The 13,229-nt window shown below is 43.1% G+C and overlaps 1 long non-coding RNA gene across 1 annotated transcript in view; it reads left to right on the plus strand.

The window, feature by feature from the left end:
- LOC121921132 overlaps positions 1-13,229 on the plus strand; it is a 28,372-nt gene that overhangs the window by 2,167 nt on the left and 12,976 nt on the right. Inside the window, exon 2 of the long non-coding RNA XR_006101849.1 lies at positions 7,732-7,791. This is a non-coding gene — a long non-coding RNA (uncharacterized LOC121921132). The remainder of the gene's footprint in view (positions 1-7,731; positions 7,792-13,229) is intronic.

The raw sequence follows: 13,229 nt of genomic DNA on the forward strand, positions 1-13,229 counted from the left end.
TAGTGGAATATATTTCCCAGAATCCTCTAGTCAACATGGCCATGGTATTTCTTAGCAATTTGGCATGTGCAATGTCTCCTTTTGCATAAAAATGAAATGAGTATCAAAAAGAACGGAAGCCTTTTCAGGTGGTAAATGCCTAGATGTATATCTAATTATTATTTTCTAGAGCTTCCTTGGAGCACTGGACAGTATACAGGCTCCCACAACCTTGTGAGGTAGTATGCAAAAGAATCTTGTAGCACTTTTGAGACTGAAAGAGCATGAAAGAGGTTGTGAGGCAGATTAGGCTGAGAGAGTGAACAGTCCAATTCAGCAGAGACTGAAATCAAATCTCTCTCTTAACTGTTTGGAGCCCTCCCTGAATGAAGTTCCACCAACAATATTCCTGCTAGTAGAAAGTGTAATACGTTACATTTCTCCATGTTGAATTACATTTTGTTAGCTTTGGCCCAGCTTTCTAGTCTATTCAGGTCATTTTGAATTTTGATCCTGTCCTCTGGGGTATTAGCTATTCCTCCTAATTTGGTGTCATCTGCAAATTTGATGAGTATGCCCCCAATTCTGTCATCCAAGTCATTGATAAAGATGTTGAATAACACTGGCCCCAGGACAGTCCCCTATTCTGTCCTCTGCTCCATTATCCTCAGGTTGAGCACCCTTTTCCTTTTCTGATCAAATTCTTGAGACTGTTGGCAAAAACATTTCTTCCAACTGGTGTGAGATGCAACCCGTCCCTTGCAAGAAGTCCTTCCTCATGGAACCGCAGCCCATGATCGAAGAATCCAAATCGTTCTCGGCGGCACCATCTGCGGAGCCAGTTGTTCACATCCACTATTTTCCTCTCCCTTCCTGGACCATGCCCTTCAACTGGCAGAAGAGACAAGATGACAACCTGTGCATCCATTCCTTTCAGCTTCCTACCAAGCGCCTCGTAATCCCTTTTGATGTTCTGAAGGCTGTGTCTTGCAGTATCATTGGTTCCCACATGGACCAAAAGGAAGGGGTATTGGTCAGTAGGCTTGCCCAGTCTTGTCAGCCTCTCTGTCACATCACAGATCTTTGCCCCAAGAGACAACACACCTCGAGACATCTTGTCAGGCCTACAAATCACTGCTTCTGTACCCCTCAGCAAGGAGTCCACCACTATGACCACACACCTGCTTTGAGGTTTAGCAGTGTCTGTTCCCTCAGGTGGGACTCTCAGGCTCCCCTGCTCTGTCCCTGACATCTGTCCATGCTGCTCTTCTTCATCCTCAATGATAAGGGAAAGAGCTTTGAATTGATTCTTTAGCTGCAAGCTCCCAGAACAATCCCTTCTTGGCCTACTTCTCTGTGTGACATTCCTCCAGCTGTCTGCCTTCTGTGTATGTGAAGTGACTTCCTCTGCCCCAGCAACTTCCTCTGCATGGTACTCATCCAAGATCGTTAGTTCCGTTGTGTCCAGGAAATCCTCTTGCTCCCTAATATGCTGAATTGTAGCTACTCTGGACTCCAGCTGCTGTACTTTCTCCTCCAAGAGTGCTACCAACTTGCACTTGGTGCATGTGAAGTTCACCACTTCTGTAGGCAAGAAGACAAACATCCCACAAGTGTTGCTGGTGATTGAAGCAGTCCTTCAGTGTCCATACTGCAAAGTCTTTAGTAATGATTGAAACAGGACTGTGGTAAACACCAATATTGAGGCCCCTGATGACCTGGTGATTTCACCAGTCTCTGGCAGCGAAATCAATCTACTGGGAATATAACTTTATAGGAATGTACTGGCTGCTAGTTTGTACTTAAGGGTAAGGTTCTGACTCAAGGTTTGCTTCTCACCTGCGGCCTCTGCTGTAGATTTCACTCAAAATGGCTGCCCAGCTCCTTCTGTCCTCCTCCTCTCTCTGGCAAGAACAGAGTTTGAATCCTGTCTCAGCCATGAAACCCACTGGGTGACCTAGGGCAAGTCACACTCTCTCAGCCTCAAAGGCAATGGCAAAACTCCTCTGAAGAAATTTGCCAAGAAAACCCTGTGAGCAGTTTGCCTTAGGGCTGCCATAAGTCAGAAACAACTTGTGGCACACAACAGCAATAATGGCCCAGTTCAGACCTCCCGTTTGCAGCGGCCTGGGGCCAATTCTAGGGTTCCAGAGCGTGCAGCATCCACATGCTCCGGAATCCTAACATGTGATGCCGGTGCCATCTTTAGGCACCCCCAGCCACACAGTGGGTGTATCAATGATGTCACACGTGCGCCATGTCCAAACAGCACAGCATGCATGTGACATCACCACAATGCCCCAGGGCGCTTACAACGCCTTGGTGGCATCACCAGAAGAAGCTCCATTTCAGAGCTCCTTTTTGCTGCAGATTGTTGCCGCAGCTGTGAGGTTGCCATGGCAATGATCTGGAGGGGCAGCCTGAGGCTGCCCCTTTCTTCCTGTCTGTACCGGGCCAATAATAAAGTTAACCTGTATTTCAGTATTACTTGATAGGCATGGTTAGGAGAGTTGTATGGAATGACAAGTGTGGAATATTGGAAGAAGTGTATTTGCCTATGATGGAATAATGGGAAAACAATAATGTGTCAGATAGGATTTAAGTTTGGAAGAAGATAGTGAGCAGGGCTGAGCTCTAAGGAGAATATTAGAGTACAATGGGATCTTGTAGCTCCTTTGACACTAACTGCATGAAAGAAGCTATAGCAAAAGCTTTCATAGACTTTATCTATTTCCTCAGATGCATAGGGTAAACTCTTGCCCAGGAAGGACCGTTACACCTGTTTGGCTCCCTCTGTCTTTTCTGTAAAGCCTCCTTGCACTGATTTCCTTCTGTTGTATCCAAAGGTATCTTATACCACCTTTGAGACTATCTGTACAAAAGAAGTTGTAGCATCTGCTTTCGTAGACTTGGTCTACTTGCCTCTGAGGAAGCAGACCAAATTCTTTTACACAGTTAGTTTCAAAGGTGCTACAAGATCCCTTTGCATACTGATATCCTAGACTAAGGACTTTATCACATGGAGGAAATCAGGAAAATCAAGGGTTTAAAGAGTCAATATCCCAGGAAAATCACATGATTGCGGTGAAGATTTTCACACACATAGCAATTAAGGAGCACTTATCCTGGGAATAACCAGCAACAAATCATTCACAGAGAAATTCTGTAAATGATTTGTTGCTGGTTGTTCCTGGGATAAATGCTCTTTAATTGCAATGTCATGTGAAAATCTTCACCGTGATTGCACAATTTCCATGGGATATTGACTGTTTAAACCCCCAATTTTCCCTGTGTGATAAAGTCTTAACATGACTATGGTCCAAAACACAATGCAGAAATAATCCAGTTTGGGACTGCTTTAACTGCCCTGGCTCAGTGCTAGGGAATAACTGTAGTTTCTTGTGGCACCAGAGCTCCCTGACAGAGAAGGCTAAATGTTGCACAAAATCTAGAAAAAGTTTTACCAAATGAAGTAAAAGCATACTGTATTTTATACCTATGGTGGCCCTTGACAGTACAAAGAAGCGTTAGGAAAGATCCAGCCTTGTTTTATTACCTGAGCTACTATAGACACAACATAGTTCATAGTAGATCTCCACATCACTGTCAACTGACATTTCTGAAAGTGAGATAATTGTTCTGGTAAAACTTGTAATTGACTTGGTGATCCATTTTTAAATATTGGCCACTTCTTTGATATATAACAACAGCAGTAAAAATATTTTTGATCAAACTTGGAGATGGACTGAAGCACCAACAATGGAAGAATGGATTGTTAAAGTTGTTGAGTTACCCCAAATGGCCATATTAATGTGGGTCCTAAAGGATAAGCCAATTGAAGACTTTTTCAAAGATTGCAAACTCTTTATAGACTTTTTGAGCAATAAGTGTCCGGGATTGCTGCCAGCAATCTCTGGCTTATGCTGATAATCAAGCCTGCAGCCAACACGTGTAGGCAAAACAAACCTTGTGGAGAAGCAGTCTAAGAGCAAGCCGAGGAAACAAGCCAATGTCGGGGTTACAGAAAGTCAAGCGTACTGAAAGACGAGCCGAAGTCAGGAAGCCAAAAAGCAGCATGGTCAAAACAGTCTGAGGTCACAATAGCCAAGAGATAACAAAGGTCCGGTCCAAGGTCAAGATAACAAAGTAGCAAGGTAACAAGATGTCAGGAGCTAGAGCGACAGCAATCACACCAAGGGCTCATGCAATAAACTCTAGCAACAAACTCAAGCCTCTCTCCCACTTAAATCAGGGAAACTCTCCCTCGAGCCACCTGAGGCTGGTTTGCTAATTGTCTTTCTGCAATCCTCCTGGATCTGCGCCTGCAAGCACTCTCGACCTGTCTCTCTTGCTAAGAAGGCACCTGCAGGCAAGCCTCGTCTCCAGAGTCACTAGGCTGTGGCACCATAGGAGGCCTCTCCTCAGCACTAGGACCTGGTTGGACCTCCTGCTCTGGGGCTGGGGAAGCACAGCTGGGACCTGGCAGAGTAGAACTAACACCTGGCGTAGCCTCAATCAGCCCTTGCTCTGGAGGAGGCTCATCATCCGAGAGCTCATCTTGGCTGGCCATGACAATAAGAAATTTAATGATGTACCAGGGTCGCTTGGTATCTGCTTGGCTCCGGGCCCCCTCCTCCCCCATGGATACCGAAATCCATGGATGCTTAAGTTCACATAATATACAATGCTGTAGTAAAATGATGTCCCTTATATAACATGGAAAAATCAAAGTTTGCTTTTTGGAATTAAAAAAAAATGTATTTTCAAGCCATGGATGGTTGAGTCCATGGATGCTGTGGATACGGTTTAGCTGAATCTGTAATAGTAGAATCATTTTCTCTCTCTTTTATTTTTCTTTCCATTAACATCAGGATAGGGGGGGGGTCAGATCCCTAGTGTGTATTAACTATATGGGTTGTTGTTTTTCTTGCTCTTCTCTCTCTCTTTCCGTTTATGCTCTTCTTCTCCTTTCCTCCTCCTTCTCTTTCTCTTGTTTTTCTCCCCCCGCCCAGGGGGGTGTTGCTTTTTGGTTGTATATTATTTTGATTATAAATTAGAATGTCTCTATTAAAATTAATTTTAAAAATCACAAAAAAATAAATTAATAGTTGGCTTGGGTTTTTCTAGGTAGTGGTTTTCACCTAATGGACAATGTCCAACATAATGCATTGCACTCCATGTCAGTCTTAAGCATTTCATTGACACATCAATCAATATTTTCCATATGGTGGCAATTAAGACGGAATGTTTGTGATACCCAGTTAGTATTCCCCGATTAATACCAATCAGCTTCTATTTGTGCTAAACAGTTGTTATTGTACTCACTATCACTCCCATGATTCCTCACCCCCATTCTTTTTTCCAGAAGGAATACATAACTTCTGATTTCTCTGATGTTTATCAGAAGCCTGTCATTTTGCTTAAGAGAATACCTTTCAAAAGCTGATTTTTTGTATTCATTACTTGATGAGATTCGCATTTCTCTTCCTTCTTCTCTGGATTTTTTTTGCATGCTGCTCTGATTATCTTTGGGTGTTGTTTTTTTAAAATGTACTTGGAACTCAGAACATGATGGATTGCTGCATTTCCTTGCATCGTGAAGTGCTTGCCATCATATGGATCTGATCGAACCGTTGCTGCTGGGTCCAAGCACATTTCCTTCCTGAAAGAGTAGAATAAAAAGTTAGCTTTCAGAAAGAGTTCTTGTCTGAAACACCCGCTTAACATTACCAGATGAAAATCCTGGCTGGAGGCCAGATCCTAGCATGGTGCTATTGAAAACAATTTCCTACATAGTGAATGTGTTCATTTGAGAATGGAATCTGGAAACACTTTGTAAACTCAAAATCCTAGAATCTCCCATCCAGCATGGCCAGTTCCAAGCTCAGTTCTAGACTTGCCTAAAAATTTTGAATCTGGAACCTATGTGGTTTGCAGCAGTCTATGATTTATTTATTTATTTATTTTAATGCTCAGAGGCAGTGGCAACACTTGGGATTAGGGGTTACTGCAGTGTGTTAATTCATACTGTCACTCCCTCCTCAGACTGCCTGGCACACAAACCATCGCCCCCCCCCCTCTGATAGCCAGGCTGCCTCTGCCATGGTGGAGGTGGGCTGCTGCCACTGCCTGGCAGCCTTTACTGAATATGGTAGGGCTGCTGGCCAAGCACAAGATGGAGGCTACTCTCTTTCCTACTCAGCCATCAGACCCAGATGAAGCTGTCAGCCACCCCCACCAACGGCTGCAATTGATGGACAACAGAGGCACCCTGGCTGAAAGAGGTGTCTTAGGACAGATAGGAGAGACTGCACTACTTGGTGTTCACCCTCCGAGGTGTCACCCAGTGCAGTCTGTATCCCTGCGCTGATCGGAGATGTAGTTCCTGGAGATAGAGGGGGCAAAATAAGGGCATTACTTCTCCAAAAAGGAATTCGGCCTCCCAATGAAATTCCTATTCAGTCCTCAAATTTCTAGCATTGCAGAGTGAGACACTGAAAATTGTTCACACTTAGAACTCTTACATTTGCTGTGTTGACATTCCTTTCATAAGTCTGCCTGCTCCTTTTCTTTGGGTGCCTAAATTGCATTTCCACATAACAGGCAGAAAAATCATTCAAGCAGACAGAATTCTTATATCTTAGAAAAATAACTGTATGTTAGAACGTTGGGATTGCTTTCCTATAGTGAGAAAGTATGTCTTCATGTGTGTTTGTACGGCAATTTAAAGTGCAGACATTGGGTATGGGAGTCAAAATAAATGATTTGGGATAAGAAATCCTGAAATGGTGAGCGGGGGGGGGGGGGACCCTCCAACTGTCCTGATTTGGCAGGGATAGCCCTGATTAATCCTCTGTTGTTTCACTTTTTCAGCTGCTTTAAAAATATCCCAGTTACTCTCTCATTCTCCCACTTTCCCTCTTGATCCTTGGCTTACTTCAGTTGCTGCAGACTGAATCCAGTCTGCAAAAGTAGTTTGCATTCAATTAACTCAACAGGAATGAGGGGAAAGGAGGGATAGAATCATGTTCTTCCCAGTAGACTCAGAAAAAAGCAAACTGCTGCAGCCTCCCCTAATTTGTCTTTTCTTTCTTATTAATAACTTTTGCCAACTTGACCACACTCTGACGTGGTCATGTCATATGTGTCACAGTTTTCATCTATGAAATGATGGAGGGTATGAAAATGGAGTGCCTTTGCACTCTGCTTTATTAGTATCAGTGCCAAAACCATTCTGATAATATTCAGCAACTGGTACTAAATATATCAAGCTCAGCAATTGACTGCTGCAGTGTAGAGTCGACATGTGACACCTTTGCAGAAGAAAGTACATTGTCTACCTATCAGCTACCATATCTAGTTTAAGGTTTTTATTGTTAGTGTTTAAAGTCCCAAACAACTTGAAACCAGTTTGTTTGAGGCACCCTTTGACCTCTTAAATCCCAACTTGCAATAATGTGTAGAAGTTGTTCTGTTGCTGCCATGTGTTTCTGAGATTTCACCTTGTGATTCCTGGAGGCAGGGCCTTCATGTGAGTAGAACCCACTTGATGGAATCCTCTTCCTGTGAATGCAAGGCACGTGCCAGTGTAACTGGAGTTGGGGTCATATTCAAATTTTTTAATTTAAATTCATACAAACATTCTTACAGCTTATATATTACCAGATCTCTATATTGTGATTCTTTATTAAATTCATTCCTATGGGTGGGAGGAGAGAATAATTCATTCAGTTTTCTCCTCTCTGCATTCAGGCAGTCTACTGAGTTAAACCAAAACACTAGAAGCATCTGGCGAATCAACAACTTGCCAAGGTAATTATTTAGCTATTTCCAAGCTCTGGTATCTGAAACCTTTTCAGCAGTAGCTACTGCCTCCACTGTTTGGAGCCAAAGAGATATAGTTCGATCCTTAGTGCAGCTTTTTCATCACAAAGACACTGGCTTTGCTTGTCTAGTCATTTATAAAGATTCAAATTTATTACAGAAGCATGAACAACTGAGAATTTCTGACCTGTCAAAACAGCACAAAACACAAACTTGACCTTGGCCATAAATCATAGAATCATAGAACTGTAGAGTTGGAAGAGACCACAAGGGTCATCCAGTCCAACCCCCTGCCGTGCAGGAACTCTCAATCGAAGCATCCCTGACAGATGGCCACCCAGCCTCTGTTTAAAGATCTCCAAGGAGGGAGACTCCACCACTCTCCAAGGGAGTGTGTTCCATGGTCGAACAGCCCTTACAGTCAGGAAGTTCCTCCTAATGTTGAGGTGAAATCTCTTTTTCTGTAGCTTGCATCCATTGCTCCGGGTCCTGTTCTCTGGAGCAGCAGAAAACAAGCTTGCTCCCTCCTCAATATGACATCCCTTCAAATATTTAAACAGGGCTATCAGGGCTATCATTTAAACAGGGCTATCATTCCCAGCTCCCTAAGTTGTTCCTCATAGGACATGGTTTCCAGACCCTTCACCATTTTAGTCGTCCTCCTTTGGACACGCTCCAGTTTCTCAATGACATTTTTGAATTGTGGTGCCCAGAATTGGACACAATATTCCAGGTGGGGCCTGACCAAAGCAGAATAGAGTGGCACTATTATTTCTCTTGATGTAGACACTATACTTTTATGGATGCAGCCTAAATTGCATTGGCCTTTTTAGCTGCCGTATCACACTGTTGACTCATGTTCAACTTGTAGTCTACTTGGACTCCTAGATCCGTTTCACATGTAGTCTTGTTCAGCCAGGTGTCCCCCATCCTATATCTGTGCATTTCATTTCTCTGCCCTAAGTGCAGTACCTTACATTTCTCCATGTTGAATTTCATTTTGTTAGCTTTGGCCCGGCTTTCTAGTCTATTCAGGTCGTTTTGAATTTTGATCCTGTCCTCTGGGGTATTAGCTAGTCCTCCAAATTTGGTGTCATCTGCAAATTTGATAAGTATGCTCCCAATTCTGTCATCCAGGTCATTGATAAAGATGTTGAATAACACTGGCCCCAGGACAGAGCCCTGTGGGATCCCACTGGTCACTTCTCTCCAGGATGAAGAGGAGCCATTGTTGAGCACCCTTTGGCTTCAGCTGGTCAACCAATTATAAATCCATGTAACAGTTACTTTGCCTAACCCATATTTTACAAGCTTGTTTGCAAGAATGTCATGGGAAACCTTGTCAAAGGCCTTACTATATCCACAGCATTCCCTTCATCTACCAAGCTGGTAATTTTATCGAAGAAAGATATCAGATTTGTCTGGCATGACTTCTTTCTCTGAAACCCATGTTGACTTTTTGTGATTATGGCATTGCCTTCTAGATGTTCACAGACTCTCTGTTTAATGATCTGCTCCAGAATCTTTCCTGGTATTGATGTCAGACTAACTGGATGATAATTGTTGGGATCCTCTTTTTTCCCCTTTTTGAAGATGGGGACAACGTTTGCCCTCCTCCAGTCTGCTGGGATTTCTCCTATTCTCCAGGAGTTTTCAAATATGATTGCCAATGGCTCTGATATTACATTTGCCAGTTCTTTTAATACCCTTGGATGTAGTTCATCTGGTCCCGGAGACTTAAATTCATTTAGATTAATAAGGTGTTCCTCTACTATCTCTTTACTTATTCTGTGCTGAAATTCCCTTATTCTGTCCTCTGCTCCATTATCCTCAGGTTGAGCACCCTTTGCCTTTTCTGAGAAGACTGAGGCAAAGAAGGTGTTGAGTAATTCTGCCTTTTCTCTGTCCCCTGTTAGCATTTTGCCATGTTCTCCACACAGTGGCCCTACCGTTTCCTTCTTCTTCCTTTTACTGCAGACATATCCAAAAAAGTCCTTTTTATTCTTTTTAAACTTTCTAGCAAGCCTGAGTTCATTCTGCGCTTTAGCTTTTCTGACTTTACCCCTACACATGCCTGCTATTTCTTTGAATTCCGTTTTTTTTGTGATTTCCCCCTTTCTCTATTTCTTATACATGTTCCATTTCAAACTTAACTCAGTTGAAAGTTCCTTAGTCATCCATCCTGGTTTCTTGAGACACCTCCCATTTTTCTTTCTCACTGGAACTGTTTGAAATTGTGCCTTCAGTATCTCCCTTTTGAGAAACTCCCATCCGTCCTGAACTCCCTTATTTTTTAATATTTCTGACCACGGGATCTTCCTCAATACTTCTCTAAGTTTACTGAAATCCGCTCTCCTAAAGTCTAGGATGCGTGTCTGACTATGCCTGGCTTCTCCTTTCCATTGTATTACAAACTCCAGGAGAACATGGTCACTTCCACGTAATGATCCCACCAGTTGCACTCCATTAAACAAGTCATCCTTGTTGGTTAGGATCAGATCTAAAATAGCTGACCCCCTTGTTGCCTCTTCCACCTTTTGGACCATGAAATTGTCTTCCAGGCAAGTGAGGAATTTGCTAGACCTTGAGGATTTTGCTGAGTTTGACTTCCAGCAAATATCAGGATAGTTGAAGTCACCCATCACTACTACATCTCTCTTTTCTGACTGTGTGGTCATCTGTTCTAGAAAGATATCATCCAATTCCTCAGTCTGACTTGGGGGTTTGTAGTAGACTCCCACTGTAACATCCTTGTTGTTTCCCTCCCCTTTAATTTTTACCCAGATGCTCTCCACCTGGCTTCCATGATTGATGTCCTGGATCTCTTCACAGGTGTAAATATCTCTGACATATAGTACTATTCCTCCTCCTTTCTTGTTTGGCCTATTTCTCTTAAAAAGGTTACACCCCTCTATTTCCACATTCCAATCATGAGACTCATCCCACCAGGTTTCAGTGATGCCTATTATATCATATTTGCTTTGTTGTACTAGGAGTTCGAGTTCATCTTGCTTATTTCCCATGCTCTGTGCATTAGTGTAGAGACATCGCAGACCATGGGTCCCCTTTATTTGCTGCCTGTGCAAGTTTTTTGGCCTCCCACTGTTGGGTCCTTGCACTATTTGTCTTGTTTCCTCTATGTCAATTTGACTATTTTCTCCAGCCCTTTCTCCTTCTTTATTATCTTTTCCCCCCCCCCCCCCCCCCACGAAACTCATTTAAAGCCCTCCTGATCAAATTCTTGAGACTGTTGGCAAAAACATTTCTTCCAACTGGTGTGAGATGCAACCCGTCTATTGCAAGACGTCCTTCCTCATGGAACCACAGCCCATGATAGAAGAATCCAAATCATTCTCGGCGGCACCATCTGTGGAGCCAGTTGTTCACATCCGCTATTTTCCTCTCCCTTCTTGGACAGTCCCCTTCACCTGACAGAAGAGACGAGATGACAACTCGTGCATCCATTTCTTTCAGCTTCCTACCAAGCGCCTCGTAATCCCTTCTGATATTCTGAAGGCTGTGTCTTGCAGTATCATTGGTTCCCACGTGGACCAAAAGGAAGGGGTATTGGTCAGTAGGCTTGACCAGTCTTGTCAGCCTCTCTGTCACATCACGGATCTTTGCACTGGGGAGACAACACACCTCTCAAGACATCTCCTCCACACAACTCAATCTAGGCAAAAATTAGTAACTACTACTTGATTTCCTGGGCCCAGTGCTATTTAACATCTTTATCAATAACTTGGATGATGGAATAAAGGGCATGCTTATAAAATTTGCAGATGACACCAAATGAGGATGGCTTGCTAATACCCCAGAGGACAGGATCAGAATTCAAAATGACATTAACAGATTAGAAAGCTGGGCCAAAACTAAAAAAATATATTTCAAAAGGGGAAATGTAGGATATTACACTTGGGCAGTAAAAATGAAATGCACAAATATAGGATGGGTGACACCTGGCTTTACAACAGTACTTGTGAAAAGGATCTAGGATCCTTAGTGGCTCATAGGCTGAACATGTCAGCAGTGTGATGTGGCAACTAAGAAAGCCAATAGAGTTCAAGGCTGCATCAATAGGAGTATAGTGCCTAGATTGGAGGAAGTAATTGTAACACTCTATTCTGCTTTGGACAGGCCTCACCTGGAATACTGTGTCCAGTTCTGGGCGCAACAGTTCAAAAAGGATGTTGAGAAGCTGGAGTGTGTCCAAAGGAGGCCAACCAAAATGGTGAAGGGTCTGGAAACCATGCCCTTAGGGAGCTGGGTATTTTAGCCTGATCAAGGGATGGTTAAGAGGTGATATGATAGCCCTGTATAAATATTTGAAGGGATCTCATTTTGTGGATGGAGCAAGCTTGTTTTCTGTTGCTCCAGAGACTGGGACATGGAGCAATGGCTTCAAGCTACAGGAAAAACCATTCCACTGAAACATTCGAAAGAACATATAGAGGTTAAGAACTGTTTGACAGTAGCATATGCTGCCTTGAAGAGTGGTGGAGCTACTTTCTTTGGAGATTTTTAAACAGAGGGCTTAAACCAATTTGTCAGGAGTGCTTTGATTGTGTGATCCTTCATAGCTGGAGAATAGACTGGGTGACCCTTGTGGTCTTTTCCAACTCTGTGATTCTTTCAAATTAGCAGGTGCTTTTTGTGGACTGTCAGGAGGAAGCACCTAGAAAATCATGAGGCTGCACGGATAAAATTGTCGGCAATAGCCCATACAGTATGGTAGCCAAATAAAGTAGGTTTTCCAAATCTACACACTTAAGTATCTTTGGGCTTTAGCAAGAACAGGCTCCTTTTTAGATGTGTTCAACACAAATCACTCAAAAATAACTTCTGCAATGATTCTGAAATGTTTTCAGTATTCGCTGGAACAGGTCAAACACTAGATGAATGCTGCAGATAGAATAAACCAACCAGTGTGCTGTTTAGGTAGCTCTAGTTCAGAAAAGACATATAAGTTAATAACCATTATAAAGAGTCCAGGCAGTAATGCCCCTGGGGTGGAGCGAAATAACCTCAGAAATTGAAACTAAGCCCTTGAATGGGGAAAGTGAATTCGCCCTTGAAAGCTCTTCATCTTCTACAAGATACTGAGTTTGTTAAAGGCTGTCAGTTTTCTCTGCTGCTGATGGCCTTTTCTGAATTAGAAACATCTTATTCCAACTGTTACAAACATCAGTTTTTTGCCTTCATCTTTCCTGTCTGAGTCTAAGGCCTGTTACAGACAGCCAAAATAAAGCTGCTTCGAGACACAGTGGTGGTATAGTGGCGGTTTACAGACCGCCAAATAGTACGTATACAATACGTACTAGGGTTAGGAAGGGGCGGTGCTTCTGCACCCCCCTAACCCTAGTACGTATTGAATACGTACAAGATGGCGGCGCCCTGTTCATACGGGCGCCGCCATCTTTACGTAC

Source organism: Sceloporus undulatus, chromosome 2 (genome assembly GCF_019175285.1).
Source record: "Sceloporus undulatus isolate JIND9_A2432 ecotype Alabama chromosome 2, SceUnd_v1.1, whole genome shotgun sequence".
Classification (NCBI taxonomy): Eukaryota; Metazoa; Chordata; class Lepidosauria; order Squamata; family Phrynosomatidae; genus Sceloporus; species Sceloporus undulatus.